Consider the following 16,721-nt stretch of genomic DNA (forward strand, 5'->3'; position numbering starts at 1 on the left):
CTACCCTCCAAGACTGGGCAGGTGGCGCCGTTTTTATTGGAACGCAGGCGGCAAGACTGTTCCCACACTCGGACGGCTATACCGAAGAATGTTCTGTTCTGAAGCGGGCTCGTACGGGGTTCCACGTCCTGCTAAGAGGAACGGCATTGTCTGTGTTACTCAAACTGTCTGCCTCTTTATAAAGGCTGTCCCAAACACCGCAAGTGTTGGCAACTATCACAGTCTCGTCACATTTCATGCCGCGTCCGTGGTTTAAGCCATGTTCTGCTACTGCCGATTCCTCCGGCTGTTGTAACTTCGTATGGAGGTGATGTTTCACGCACCTGTCCTGAATTGTGCGAATCGAACGGCCGGGGTAAGCCTTCCACACTGACATGTAAATTGATATATTCCAAGCTTCCTGAGCCCCAAATCATCTCTCACAGAGCTGAGTAATATCCTAATCTTCGGCGCTGGATCGAACACACTCTTAATATTAAAACTCTTTAAGACTCCTGCAGTCTTAAACGGTATGTCCCCAACACTAGGAATAAAGGGCACCCTAGAACTTGTACATTTGGTGGCTGTTTTTAAGAAAAGCGGATACTCAGAGAGGCATATCCGTCCGGCAGTGCTGTTTGGACGATCTCCTAGTTGCATAAAGAGGATCACAGGTCAGTGGCTTTCATTCTTTGTGCTTGAGGAATATTGTTTAAGACTGGGAGAGTTGTAAGTAGTTTCAATATGAAGAGTGTGTCCCGTCGGCCTTCCAAGATTAGGGCACTACTCTGTGAAAGATGATTTAAAATTCCGTGTCAGTGTGGGAAGGTCTACATCGGTCGTTCGATTCGCACAGTTCAGGACAGGTGCACGGATCATAGCCCTCCTGTGAGGCTACAACAGCCGGAAAAATCGGCTATAGCAGAACACTGCTTAAACGAAGGACACGGGACAAAATTTGACGGGACTCTCATACTCGCCAACACTTCCGGTTTGTGGGACAGTCTTTATAAAGAAGCAACTGAAATTAGGTTAGCGGACAATTTGATTAAAAGATACAATGGCTTTCCCCTTAGCAGCCCCCATTAGAACAGAGCGTTCTTTGGCGTAGCTAGTCCGAGTGTGGAAAATGTCTGAGTACGAAATATCGTTGCCGCCGGCGTTCTACTAAGGGTGGCGCCAGCTGCCGTGTCATGGAGGGCAGCAACTGTGGAGGCCGGCCGCGTGGAGTGGCCCCGAGGTTTGAGGCGTCATGTCACGGACTGCGCGACCCCTCCCGCCGAAGGTTCGAGTCCTCCCCCGGGCATGGGTGTCTGTGTTGTTCCTAGCATAGGTTAGTTTAGGTTAGTTTAAGTGGTATGTAAGTCTAGGGCCGATGACCTAAGCAGTTTGGTCCCTTAGGAATTCACACACATTTTAACATTTTGTGGCGGGCTGCGCAGGCGTTGTGTATGGTTCGGAGGGCTATGTAGAACAACAGTCAAAGAGTCTTGGCGTCACTTTTCAGTGGGGCTCAGCAGTAGCAGCGGCGACGGCGACGGCGGTGGCGGCGTTCTTCTGAAGATGGTGAACACGTGGATCGCGCGAAATATTGAATGAAGTTAATTTTAGGATCCAGCAGCAAACACGAAAAAACTTTCAAGACAGAGTTCCAGCACTCTCACGACTATAACCGCGAAATAGTGGCAGATAATGAATTAATGACGCACGCCGATTGTGGTGTCACCGCCAGACACCACACTTGCTAGGTGGTAGCCTTTAAATCGGCCGCGGTCCGTTAGTATACGACGGACCCGCGTGTCGCCACTGTCAGTGATTGCAGACCGAGCGCCGCCACACGGCAGGTCTAGAGACACTTCATAACACTCGCCCCAGTTGTACAGCCGACTTTGCTAGCGATGGTTCACTGACAAATTACGCTCTCATTTGCCAAGACGATAGTTAGCATAGCCTTCAACTACGTCGTTTGCTACGACCTAGCAAGGCGCCATTATCATTTGCTATTTATCTTGTGATGCATGTACCGTCTGACCGTGTTCACCAATTATGGATTAAAGTTAAGTATTCCAGAAGATCCTTACTTTTTTACTAGACTCAACTCCTTTAATGTTCCAGACCTCACGCCAGCCTGCGTGAACTTAACGCGTGCCTTTCCGCTACCAATCGTAGTGGCTTGGCTCTCTTGCCAAGCCACAACACCGATATGTGAGACTAACGTAACGTAATAACGACATTCCCTCCTACTCACCTGCAATACATTTGTCGAACATGTGTAGGTATCCCTACATTTTACACAATTTTCAAGCATTAAAGCCTTTCTGTATATTGGGTTGGAGCATAAGTTCGTAGTTGTTTCTCCGTAAGTTTAACAAACACAACAGGTGATGCAACAGAGACTTCAGTCATTAATAATATATTCCTCCTCACTATTTACAACAGTCGGCCAACGCTGGGGTAAATTTACGATTACACATCTGTACAAACCACATGGTTTTCAGGCGATGCCGGCCGCTGTGACCGAGCATTTCTAGGCGCTTCACTCCGGAACCGCGCTGCTGCTACGGTCGCAGGTTCGAATCCTGCCTCGGGCGTGGATGTGTGTGATGTCCTTAGGTTAGTTAGGTTTAAGTAGTTCTATGTCTAGGGGACTGATGACCTCAGATCTTAAGTCCCATAGTGGTCAGAGACATTTGAACCATTTTTATTCGGAACGTAAGTTCCTTGACGATTGTCCGATACAGAGCAGAAAAGGTGAAAATCTGAGGCCACAATACCAGGTGAATAAGGTGGGGGTGAGATGACTTCCAAAACCAAGTCTTTGTTTTTTGTCTGTCTGCACAATGTGGTCGTGAAATAGCTCCACTTCACGCAGTCTTTCTGGTCGTTGTGCTTGGATTGCGTCAGCAAGACGTCTCAGTTGTTGACAATAAATGTCAGCAGTTTTGGCCACGTGGAAGCAATTTATAATACGCCACACAGTTACTGTTCCATCAGATCTATAAAATTATGTCCTGTGCATGCGTGCAGATCTTGTACAGGGAATTACTGCTTCGTTTTGGCTCAACGATTCCTTCCTTTTCCTTACGTTAGCATAAAGACGTCATCTTTCGTCACCAGTAGCGATACAGGGTTACAATGGACGGTGTTGTTCACGAGGCAATTCATGACGAGCAAGCATAGATTCATAAAAGGCCACGCGCAGATTTTCGTGATTTCGCCTTAGAGAACACGAATTTTGAGCCTTGCCCATTGCATGCAAAGATCACACGACAGTGGAATGATCACAGTTCATCACATTTGTAAGTTCTCGTGTACACAGACGTGTATCATTGTGAATTAATGCCTTTAAACGGTCTTCATGAAAGGCAGAAGGCCTTTCTGAATGTTACTAGTGTGAAAACGATCCTCGTTAAAAACGAGAAATCCATTTTTTTTTTTTTTTTTGCAGTGCTCTGTCCGATGGAATTATCCCCATACATGGCGCATGTGTTTCCGGCTACCTCCGATGCTGTCATCCATTTACTGAACTCAAACACAATATGTCGGAAATGATCCGATTTTTCCACTGGACACTCCATGTTCTAGCGTCCACAGCCCCAATCACTATCTCCAATTGACAAAACGACAATATGTAAAGTCAAATAGCAACACAATGAACTAGAAATTAAAAATGTCAACCAATAAGTGAACTCATAGCAACCAGAATACCATATTGCAAAACAAAAACGCCACGAACTTACAGACCACCCAAATGCAACAATATCATCCCTGAATGGCCTCATGTAACTTCTTTCCCTATTCAGTAAGCTATTTATATTGAAGGCGTTTCAAGAATACTTCTACAAACTTTGGGGACAGATTGCTTACCTCAAAACTAGAAAAAATATTTAAATATGTATATAATGTATGCATGCCACATTGGCAACGTCCTTGCCGCAGTGGATACACCGGTTCCCGTCAGATCACCGAAGTTAAGCGCTGTTGGGTGTGGCCGGCACTTGGATGGGTGACCGCCCGGTCCGCCTTGCGCTGTTGCCATTTTTCGGGGTGCACTCAGCCTCGTGATGCCAATTGAGGTGCTACGCGACTGTATAGTAGCGGCTCCGGTCACAGAATACCATCATAACGACCGGGAGAGCGGTGTGCTGACCACACGCCCCTCCTATCCGCATCCTTATCTGAGGATGACACGGCGGTCGGATGGTCCCGATGGGCCACATGTGGCCTGACGACGGAGTGCTGCTGATGCCACATTGCCAAAGCCCCTCTCTCAGTGTCTCAGGCTTTGTACTGGAGGGCGTTCACGTTCACCTAAAGACGACGGTTCTGATGAACTAACAAATCAGTGAATAAACAGCATCTCATCGAGTACTGTACTACTTAAATATACCGTCAACTGTCGTAAGTGTGCTAAGCAAGTGGTATGTCTGCATGTTCACAGACCACTTATGCTGTGATGCAGAGCCACTACGACACACTCGTAATTAGTAGACGTTACTCTTTCTCTCAGGAAGAGGCATAATACACTTACAATTATAATCCTGGATAGCATGTCGAATATTCACGACAGGAAGGAAGTGTGGTCACGTAAGAAAATTTTGAATTATTCGATGACTTTTAGAACAGCATGGATAATATTAATACTTACATACCGAGTATTCAGGTCGCTCACTCTGCAGGGTAGTTGCCAACACTTACCTGGAAAAGGAAAGTGTTGTTAACATTCTTGACTCATTAGAAGCAATAAAAAGTACACTGTTAATTTACCATATTGTATCTGATTTTGTTTGTGAGATTGTTGTGGTAATGTTTGTAACTCCAGTTTCGTCATTGGAACTGGTTTCATTGTAATTAAGATTATCAGATTGGTCTTGTTCATTGTAATGTACAAAGCTCATAACACAAATAAATATTAACAGTAGAGGTAATGGAAATGTAACAGCTGCTCTGGATTTGAGTATAATGTATCTTGTCGAGGGGACGGAAATTGTTTTCAGAAGAACACTAACTTCTATTACACGCTGGTGCCGGTAAGAAGAACATTCTTGGGCAGTACAACAAAAAAGAGATTTGAAGCACATCACCGTCGTCAACTGTCATCTACGTATCCTAGTATCTTTTCCTTCTCGCGATATGGAAGCGCGAACCTGCAAACCAATGGAAATTCAGATTATCAGCTGACAAGGAAGCAACACTACACGGGGGAACTGCAGTGGCCTACAGTACAGTACAGGTTCGTTCACGGAAACCTTAAGTTTCAGTGTCGAATCGAATGACAACGATTATTAAAACGTCATGTGAATTTTTAAAGTATGTTCTAATTCACTACGATTTTTACTGTGAATAAATGTTAGATAGCACAATTTGTAACAATGAATTAAAAGTATCCAAAATCTCGCTCGCGGATGACCCTTAATAAGATGTGTCTTAATAATGAACAGTCAGTTGAGTCACGTTCGTTATCTGTGAAAGGGAAAGAGTTAGTAGGCTGCTCTATTCGGACTGTAATAGAGGAAGATAGCGTCATTGTCAACATGGGGATTCCTGTGAAATTGGAGCCCTTGTAACAGCCAGTCTGCACGCACAGACATAAACCTGATAGGTGAAGTGTCCCCTTAGTCTGATTACCTAACACAACCGAAATGGATCAGAACTGTACGCAATCGGCCACGTTTAGGTTAGCCACGGAAAGAAAAGAAGGAAAGAGCCTGTGCTAGTCTGGTCACTCTGCCGTTTTTCCTGGATGAAAGTTTTTAAATACGATCAAAAGAGAAAACAGGCACTCTCGCCTCTTAGCTGGACTTCCGCAGTCAGTATGGTCAGGCACTAGGTTATATGGATCAGCAGAAACAGGTACCATTCAGTCAGAAGTTTTCGTGAGTGCCGACGTGTCGGAAGCTTCGAGCGAGCGACCGCGATCATGTCTATAGTACTATTATTCAGGAATATCGATTGCTCGTTGGTTAATTCATTGGTGGTTACGCGAATGAATGATCCCAGCCGAGACAGGTGATTATCAGCGCAGGTAACGATAAATGTCCTACCGCCGTTGTATCATTATTGACATTTCCCTCTCTTGCCTACCTCATCATCAAACCCTTTTTGATAGCAACGATTTCCATTATCTTCCAGTTCTGCACCTGTACTCTGCAAGCACCTTTCCGGTGTGGCGGTGGGTACTTTGTGTATTACCGTTACTTCCCCCTTTAATTAACGCCCTACATCTGCTCACATCGTAAGTGAAAGCCCCTGTCTCGTTCTCCTGTCTACATATTGGGACTCATCTCAGGAAATACTGTAAGGAATGTGACAAAGTTCTTACTAATACATAGACTGATTCGTGAGGAAGTTTTGTGTATATAAATGCATTTTGTAAACAAGTCTTCATGCTGTAGATACTTTGTGAAGCAGGGATCTGTTACTTGTTAAATGTAAAATACACTCCTGGAAATGCAAAAAAGAACACATTGACACCGGTGTGTCAGACCCACCATACTTGCTCCGGACACTGCGAGAGGGCTGTACAAGCAATGATCACACGCACGGCACAGCGGACACACCAGGAACCGCGGTGTTGGCCGTCGAATGGCGCTAGCTGCGCGGCATTTGTGCACCGCCGCCGTCAGCGTCAGCCAGTTTGCCGTGGCATACGGAACTCCATCGCAGTCTTTAACACTGGTAGCATGCCGCGACAGCGTGGACGTGAGCCGTATGTGCAGTTGACGGACTTTGAGCGAGGGCGTATAGTGGGCATGCGGGAGGCCGGGTGGACGTACCGCCGAATTGCTCAACACGTGGGGCGTGAGGTGTCCACAGTACATCGATGTTGTCGCCAGTGCTCGGCGGAAGGTGCACGTGCCCGTCGACCTGAGACCGGACCGCAGCGACGCACGGATGCACCCCTAGACCGTAGGATCCTACGCAGTGCCGTAGGGGACCGCACTGCCACTTCCCAGCAAATTAGGGACACTGTTGCTCCTGGGGTATCGGCGAGGACCATTCGCAACCGTCTCCATGAAGCTGGGCTACGGTCCCGCACACCGTTAGGCCGTCTTCCGCTCACGCCCCAACATCGTGCAGCCCGCCTCCAGTGGTGTCGCGACAGGCGTGAATGGAGGGACGAATGGAGACGTGTCGTCTTCAGCGATGAGAGTCGCTTCTGCCTTGGTGCCAATGATGGTCGTATGCGTGTTTGGCGCCGTGCAGGTGAGCACCACAATCAGGACTGCATACGACCGAGGCACACAGGGCCAACACCCGGCATCATGATATGGGGAGCGATCTCCTACACTGGCCGTACACCACTGGTGATCGTCGAGGGGACACTGAATAGTGCACGGTACATCCAAACCGTCATCGAACCCATCGTTCTACCATTCCTAGACCGGCAAGGGAACTTGCTGTTCCAACAGGACAATGCACGTCCGCATGTATCCCGTGCCACCCAACGTGCTCTAGAAGGTGTAAGTCAACTACCCTGGCCAGCAAGATCTCCGGATCTGTCCCCCATTGAGCATGTTTGGGACTGGATGAAGCGTCGTCTCACGCGGTCTGCACGTCCAGCACGAACGCTGGTCCAACTGAGGCGCCAGGTGGAAATGGCATGGCAAGCCGTTCCACAGGACTACATCCAGCACCTCTACGATCGTCTCCATGGGAGAATAGCAGCCTGCATTGCTGCGAAAGGTGGATATACACTGTACTAGTGCCGACATTGTGCATGCTCTGTTGCCTGTGTCTATGTGCCTGTGGTTCTGTCAGTGTGATCATGTGATGTATCTGACCCCAGGAATGTGTCAATAAAGTTTCCCCTTCCTGGGACAATGAATTCACAGTGTTCTTATTTCAATTTCCAGGAGTGTATATTATCAGTTCAACGTAACAGGAATATACGCTTCCTTTCTCGAAGTGCTGTATGTTGGTCATGTATCACACAGTATCGCATCTTATTTGGCACTCATGCACTTTGTAAAAACTCTGTATTTAATATCATATGTTGTGAGTCAGAACATGTAATGCGAATTCAAAATTTGTTTTGGGAGCAAACGAAAGTGTTTAGTAACGTAAACCAAGATGCGTGAGTACGAAAATGTAACTAGCATTATGGATATGATTTTCTGCAGGAATACAGTGATAACTTATGTTCCAGACATTAATTTCACGGCATCAGTAAACCAATACATTATTATGTTTTAACGAATGAATGCAAGCTATCCTATGTGAGTTGTATAAATTCGAAACCAGAAACGGAACTTTCTTGATGCATTTAACTAAAATCAGTTTTCGGCTGGTGGCTGGTGTCCCTCTGCTTAGCTGAGTGGTAACGTGCTTGCATCCCATGCAGAGGCAGCGGGTTCGATTCTCGGCCGGGTTGGAGATTTTCTCTGCTCTGTGGACTGGGTGTTGTGTTGTCCGTATCATCATTTCGTCCTCATCACCGACTCGCAAGACACCCATTGTGGCATCGGCCGAAATGCGACTTTCACTCGGCGGGCGAACTTCCCTGGATGGGGCCTCCCGGCCAACAATGCCATACGATCATTCTTTTCCTTTTGTGACTGGCCCCAGTACCATGAATAAGATATTCACGATTTTGGTTCACTATATTAGCCTATGATGGATCTGTGTTTGGTTCATGCAGAGCACTGCTATGTCTTCTCTTTTTATCAGGAAGAGTAGTGCAGTACAAAATCGCACATATGTGCATTAGCGTACGAGGTGTGTCAGGTATAAGTGCAGATACTTCTATTGGTCACTGAGGACGGTGTATTGAACAACATCTGTATTGGCAGACTGATAATAATGAATATCTGAGAAGTCCTACGTTTTTGCGTTGGGTAATACCTCCAAGTACATGTGGCATGGGCAGTGACCGAGCAAGGTGGCGCAGCGACTAGCATACTGGACTCGCAATCGGGAGGGCGACGGTTCAAACCCGCGTTCAGCCTTCCTAACTTAATTTTCATGTGATTTCCCTAAACCGTTTCAGGCAAATGCCGGGATGGTCCCTTTGCAAAGGCACGGCCGACTTCCTCCCCCATCCTTCATTATCCTGGTGGGGCCGATGACCTCGCTGTCTGGTCCCCTCCCCCAAATCAACCAATCTTACAGTCATAAGAGCAGGAAATTAACGCTGATTTCCCTGTGCGTAAGCAGGTCAGATTTTCAAGTGTGGAAGTGTGACGCAAAATGGTCGGTCTATACTGAAAGGCGTCGCTCACTACGTGCCCCAGGTACCGTCATGCAGAAAACATCAGGTCTTGAAATTTGTGGTATGAGTTTCCCGAGACTATTACACACAGATAAAAAAAAAATCAACACACTGATGCGTGTACATGTTGAGGTACCACATATACACTAATGACCATTAAAATTGCTACACGAAGAAGAAATGCAGATGATAAACGGGTATTCATTGCACAAATATATTATACTAGAAGTGACATGTGATTATATTTTCACGAGACGTGGCTGCATTACAGCCATGCGGATAAGATGCCTGTTATCTCGACTGCTAGTGATACGAGGCCGTTGAGATCCAGCACGGCGTTCCGTATCGCCCTCCTGAGCCCAACGATTCCATATCCTGCTAACAGTGATTGGATCTCAACCAACGCGAGGAGCAATGTCGCGATACGATAAACCGCAATCGCGATAGGCTACAATCCGGCCTTTATCAAAGTCGGAAACGTGATGGTACGCATTTCTCCTCCTTCCGACAACGTTTCACCAGGCAACGCCGGACAACTGCTGTTTGTGTATGAGAAATCAGTTGGAAACTTTCCTCATGTTAGCACGTTGTAGGTGTCAGCACCGGAGCCAACCTTGTGTGAATGCTCTGAAAAGCTAATCATTTGCATATCACAGCGTCTTCTTCCTGTCGGTTAAATTTCACCTCTGTAGCACGTCATCTTCGTGGTGTAACAATTTTAATGGCCAGTAGTGTGGGTCTACACTGGCACTCCTTACACCTGTATGTCCGTCACTGCCGCAGCAAGTGTCAGAACACCTCCAAGGACGACACGGGGCTCGAGGATGCCTTCCTTGGGCACCGTTCGCTCGCAGATCACCTCAACAGCTCCTCCTGCGGCGCCGCCAGTCTGTCTTGCAGCGAACCCTAAAGCTAACAGCGCCGGCCGCCCACCTGAATATTAAACCGTTATCTTCGGCGCCCAAATGGCCGCCTGTATTTGGTTTCCATTAAACTGCTCTGTTAGGAGCGACAAGGACGTGGATGGAGGCGAGAGCGACCCGGGTGGGCGATGGCGGAACGCGGGCCAACTTGAAAATTAGTTGAGGCTCGGCGCACGCTTTTGGCTGCCTCCTTTTTGTTTTTTAGTCTCGCCTTTCTCCGTGTTTGTGTTTGTGCTCTGCAGCTGTTAGGAACAAAAACACCGGCGCCAGAGACAAAACTGATTTAAGCCGTGAGCGCCGCGGCTGTTGTGTAAACATGTCACCGGTCGCCGGAGAGCCCCGCTTTACAAGTTTTAATGCCTCAGCAGCACCCCTGTTGGTTGAAAGTCTTACAGAGCGATCAGAGACTTACTCTTCAGGCCGAAAATCCGCTGGAACAACTCAACTACCAGTATCATGTACCTTGCAAGGTCACCACTGGGATACATAGCAGAACAATAAACATATTATCGAAAGAAAATTACATATATTGTATCGATGCTCGTCGAATTACCACTGGATACAGTAAGCCCCTATGGAACTAATTCCTTATCGACGGAGCAGACCAATTTCCCGGAGAATGATATTGTGTCTCACTGTTTAGAGGCACAAAACGCGTGGATGGTTTCAGCTCGTTACTAAATGCAAAAGGAGGCCGAGTTCATAGGAGCTGAAGGAGTCAGGGTTGCAATGAGATGCGGTACGGCACACTGTTAGAGAGAAGGATTATTATTCAAGAAACGCATAGTACAGTGAAATTACTTATCTTCAGTAGTTTGTAGGACTGCAGCTGCGGCTATGAACTGACAATCTCGTAACGTGGAATACCATGAACTAATACGACATATTCTCAGGGACTAAGTCTGATGGGCCCTCCTCAGAGAATCAATGCAAACATTACAGAACTGGCTGAGGGCCGATTATGAAAGTGCGTCTGCCTAGGTTGAAATCTAGCTAAGAAGTGCGCTGTGCTCGGTAGACGACGGGCTGACAACCCTGAGTTGGCGCGGCGTTGTAGTAGTATCTGTGGCAAAGATACTACCAATGATTCATGGATTCAATCGTCGCTACAATTAGAACTATTAATATACAGTTCATATCAGTGCGGCGTAACGTTCGTGTGCGAACTCTTCAGTTTTTACTGCCAAAGAAAAGACCGGGTCAGAGCGCATGCTCTTCACTTTCGTCCTTAATTCTTAACACATTCTTCTCCTTGCACATCTACTTACCAAGCGATTGTTACTCTGACTAGAGATTGTTCTCTCCTGTCTGCCAAGAAAAGCGGATAGAACCCGGCAATCGCAAGATTTTATTTTCCCCACTCAGCCAGCTATACTTACTTCACTAACTGCAAAAACTATTTAGACCTTTTATGCACATAGTGACAAGATTAGGAAAGACTAACGAAAGGCAAACCTACGTTTCTAGCATTTGTAGACTTAGAGGAAGCTTTTGCCAATGTTGACAGGAATATTCACTTTCAAATTGTGAAGGTTGCAGGGGTAAAATACAGGGAGCGAAAGGATATTTACAGTTTGTACAGAAACCTGAGTGCAGTTATAAGAGTCGAGAGGCATGAAAGGGAAGCAATTGTTGAGAAGGAGTGAGACTGGGCTGTAGCCTATCCCCGATGCTATCCAATGTGTACATTGAGCTAGCAGTAAAGGAAACAAAGGAAAAATTGGAGTGGGAATTAAAATCGATGGAGAAGAAATAAAAACTTTGAGGATTGCTGATGACATTGCAACTCTGTCTGAGACAGCAAAGGACTTGAAAGAGCAGTTAAACGGAATGGACAGTGTCTTGAAAGGACGATATAAGATGAACATCAAGAAGAGCAAAACGAGGACAATGGAATGTAGGCGAATTAAATCACGTGATGCCGAGCGAATTAGATTAGGAAATGAGACATTTAATGTCGTAGATTAGTTTTCGTATTTGGGGAACAAAAAAACTGATGATGGTCGAAGTAGAGAGGATATAAAATGTAGACTGGCTATAGCAAAAAAGCATTTCTGAAGGAGAGAAATGTCAGGAAGATTTTTTTCTGAAAGTATTTGTACGGAGAGTAGCCATGTATAGAAGTGAAGCGTGGACGATAAATAGTTTAGACTAGAAGAGAACAGAAGCTTTCGAAATGTGGTGCTACAGAAGAATGCTGAAGATTAGAGGGGTAGATCACGTAACTATTGAGGAGGTACCGAACAGAACTGGTGAGGAGAGGAATCTGTGGCGCAACCTGACTAAAGGAAGGGGTAGGTAGGTAGAACACTTCTGTGGCATAAGGGGATCACCAGTTTAGTATTGGAGAGAAGCGTGGAGGGTAAAAATCGTAGAGGGAGACCAAGAGATAAATACACTAAGCAGGTTCAGAAGGATGGAAGTTACAGTAGCTATTTCAAAATGAAGAAGCTGGCACAGGATAGAGTAGCGTGAAAAGCTGCATCGACAAAAACAGTGATAAGATGACGACATTAGTAATTTGTTAACATGGACAGATGCCCTGTCAATCCACAGCAGTACTTGTTTATTATGACAGCGCTTATAGATGGTGGTTGGCTGCGTAAGATGGCAAACGTAAGCTACCTTGTGAAAAGGGAGCAGCCGATAAGTGTACCCTTCACATCTTCGAGTGAAGAACTGTCTTTAGAAGCGGGAAGAATCAGCCCTGACAATGATCTGCGGATGCTGAGAGCAACAGAGGAAATACTGCAGTCGTGTCACAGAAAGTACATCCATATGAAATACGACATCTAATTTTAAAAAAAATTCAAGATGATTTGTCCACCGGTGAAATAATAATAGTTAGTCCCCAGTTCTAATTTGCAGAGTGTGTGTTCCAGGAAGAATGGTGAGCAAGAAAAATAATGTAGCTAAATGGAAATGGAATCTAAGTATAAGATGTTAGGAGTCTAACGCTAGAAAAATCTCGAAAATGTAAATCAAAGACGAAGATTTATTACACTACAGAGCAGTGGAGTTAAAAGAAAAGATGATGATATGTGTGCTGAGGTATATGGGCCAATATGAAAAGCAGCAGAATACGTTATTGTGCGAATAGCTTTCATTACAGATAATCGCATAAGGAAAATTGTGACTCATTGTGGACAGTCAAGCGGTACGATCGTTGTCATCTGAATCAAAACCAAAACTGTGCTGGAAAGTATAGTTCAGTCGTATATGGCGGTGCCACAGGCGGTTGATGATGCAGAAGGTCATGTACACTAGCCCATCATGACGTGGACTGCACAGTGTTGTGTACGGTCCAGTAACAAATGGTTCAAACGGCTCTGAGCACTATGGGACTTAACACCTGTCGTCAGTCCCCTAGAATGTAGGACTACTTAAATGTAACTAACCTAAGGACATCACACACATCCATGCCCGAGGCAGGATTCGAACCTGCGACCGTAGCGGCCGCGTGGTTCCAGACTGAAGCGCCTAGAACCGCTCGGCCACATCGGCCGGCAGCCCAGTAACATTAATGTGATCTCCCCCTACGATTGACAACAGTGTTTAATTACCAACCACTCACACACAGCATATGGTAGCACTAGTAGCGGAGGGTATATAACGTGTGTGTATGTGTGAGGTAGGGGCTGTGAGTCGGGAGGGGGGGAGGGGGGGACAGTGCAGTCTTTGTCGTAATGCCGAAACGACGTCCCAAAAGGGCACGAGAATCGCCTATCGAACGGAGACCGGGAGCATATCCAAATCGTTTGTAAACCGTTCGCGTGTGGCTTAAGGCTTACCGTGAATGGCAGAATGGCGCTATCAAAATCTGACTGTGACGCATGTGTGGTGCACCGCGGGCCACAGGTGCCAGGGGGGAAAGGTTGCGGAGTTTTGAACGTGCGACTGTTGGCCAACTGACTGCTCAGATGAACAGTGTCACATCAACGAGCGTTCAGCGAACTTCGCTGCGTTGGCCCTTTGGAACAGGCGTCTGTTTCTTCTACCCTTGCTGACTGCTGATCGTCGGCGAGGAAGGCTGGCATTTGCACGCCAGTATCGCAGCTGGGCGTCCATGCAGTGGTGACACTGACCATTTCGGATGAATCACGTTTCATGCTCCATTGGACACTGTCGTTCGCTTGCTCCACCCTGCAACAATTGACGTAAAGAACCGGGCCGGAGGAGGGAGTGCTACAGCCTGGGGAATGATTTTCGTGGCATTTGCTAGGTGAGCTCGTCATTATGAAAGGTACTGTGTATCACCACATGTGTGCATCTATCCTTGGGGACCATGTCAGCCATTGCGTAGAGTTTGTTTATCCTCAGCACAATAGCATCTACCTGGCTGTTATAACTAAACTTTCCCTATTTAACACGTTATAACATGGAAACTGACTACTATACCGGTAACAAACTTGGTAGCTTTAATGTCAAGGATATGGGGAAGAGAGATAATGCAGAATCAATTCAACTGAAAGACTTTTAATATGCTGCTACGGTACATCATACCATTACATACCGGTACCGTTATTGCTACAATAGGGGGTCGATATGGCGCCCGTCAGTATCCAGAAGAGTCTGAAAGCGCAGGATTGTATTCTGCACAGCAGAACGAAGATATGCTGGATAAGTCTCTTGATACGCTGCCCTCAAGTTCAGCACATGTGTAAATGTTCGCCTGGTAAACCCTGTCGTTCAGGTAGCCCCAAAACCAGGAATTATAGAAAGTGGGAGCAGGTGATCGTGCCAGCCAAGCATTTGGATATAATAAGCTTACAGTTCAAAAGTTTGCAAATGTGTTTCGGAGAAGCAGGTGAACCTTGCGAGCGATGTGCGGTGGGACCCCATCTCATCTGGCATAAAAACTGTTGAATTCAATGCATCACTCTCCTGTAGGGCGGGTGCGACATGCTGGCGAAACATATCGCAGTAACGCTGGCCAGTCATGCTGCACTTCTTTGGTCCTTGAGCGCCGACTTCAAAAAAGAATGTGCCAATGATGTACGTAGCCGTGAAGCCACGTCATACGGTGACAGTTCACCATACAGAGAAACATTATGCGCCGTGAATGGAGGTGAAAATCTACACACTCAGCAATTCTGTGTGTTCACCTAACACGTCAGAGAAAAATGAGCTTCGTCTGTCCATAGGCTGGTCCAGGGACAGCCCTCGTCAGTTTCAGAGAAAGTGGAGAGCGAAGACAACACATCGTTGTGCGTCCTGTTGTTGCAAGCTGCTGTACGATATGGATATTGTACAGTCATTTCAGAACGGTTCGAAGCACCTTCCGAGTACCGTACAGTGGACCACAGGATGTTGAACTGTCGTGACACAGCACACGCACTGCCTGACGATCGGGAATTGCGAGCAGAGTTGTCTGCCAGCGATTTCATCTACCACCTGTGGTGCAAACGGTTGTCGGCATTTTCCCGGAGCGACACGCTGTTCGCCAGCTTATCCGAACTACTTCAACATGTTCCGCACAGCATATGGAGAAAGAGGATCCTTCTGTAATCATTTCAGCAGGCGATATTCTCGAAGTGCGGCTGTAGCATCACTGTTGTTTCGATAATAGAGCCTCACCAATAATGCCCTCCTCCTTTTCTCCAAGCTCATATTGACACATCGAGAAATGCGATGCGACCGGTGTGTGAGAGACTATGAATCACGATGACTGACCACGGCATCTGGTGTTCAGAGGCGGAACTGGACGGTGGTGCTGTAACGCATGGAAATCATGCACCCCATACTCTCGACATTAATGCTACCAAGTTAAATAATCTTATGGTAATTTGTTACCGTGTTGTAACATGTTAAATAGGGAAAGTTTAATTACAACCATCCGGTATAAGCAGGACAATGCAACATGTCACGCAGCTCGCAGTGTTCATGATAAGTACACCAGGATGAGGTTACCGTAGTCCCATGACCACCAAACTCCCTGGAGTTAAAACCAATCGAGAACCTATGGAACCAGCTGGGAACATAGAAGTAGATAACCTCAAGTGTAGCAAAGCAGCTTAAATCACTTAATAAAGGCAAGGCCTCCGGTCCAGATTGTATACCAGTCAGGTTCCTTTGAGAGTATGCTGATGCAATAGCTCCATATTTAGCAATTATACAAAACCGCCTGATCACAGAATGATCCGTACCTAAAGACTGGAAAATTGCTCAAGTCACACCAATACCCAAAAAGGGAAATAGGAGTAATCTGCTGAGTTACAGGTCCATATCACTAACGTCGATTTGCAGTAGGGTTTCGGTACATATACTGTATTCGAACATTATGAATTACCTCGAAGAAAACTATTTATTGACACATAACGTGGTTTCAGGAAACATCGTTCTTATGAAGCTCAACTAGCTCTTTATACTCATGAAGTAATGATTGCTATCGACAGGAGATGTCAAATTGATTCTATATTTTTAGATTTCCAGAAGGCTTTCGACAACGTTCCTCACAAGCGTCTTCTAACCAAACTGTGTGCCTATGAAATATCACCTCAGTTGCGCAACTAGATTCGTGTTTTCCTTTCAGAAAGGTCACAGTTCGTAGTAATAGACGGAAATTCATCGAGTAAAACAGAATTAATATCCGGCGTTCTTCTAGGAAG

At 46.2% G+C, this 16,721-nt stretch overlaps 1 pseudogene; it reads left to right on the forward strand.

Moving 5' to 3' along the window:
- Positions 1-3,899: 3,899 nt before the first annotated feature.
- On the forward strand, positions 3,900-4,017 carry LOC126093807 (5S ribosomal RNA; annotated as a pseudogene).
- Positions 4,018-16,721: the final 12,704 nt, after the last annotated feature.

The sequence above is a fragment of the Schistocerca cancellata genome, chromosome 7 (genome assembly GCF_023864275.1).
Source record: "Schistocerca cancellata isolate TAMUIC-IGC-003103 chromosome 7, iqSchCanc2.1, whole genome shotgun sequence".
Taxonomy (NCBI): Eukaryota; Metazoa; Arthropoda; class Insecta; order Orthoptera; family Acrididae; genus Schistocerca; species Schistocerca cancellata.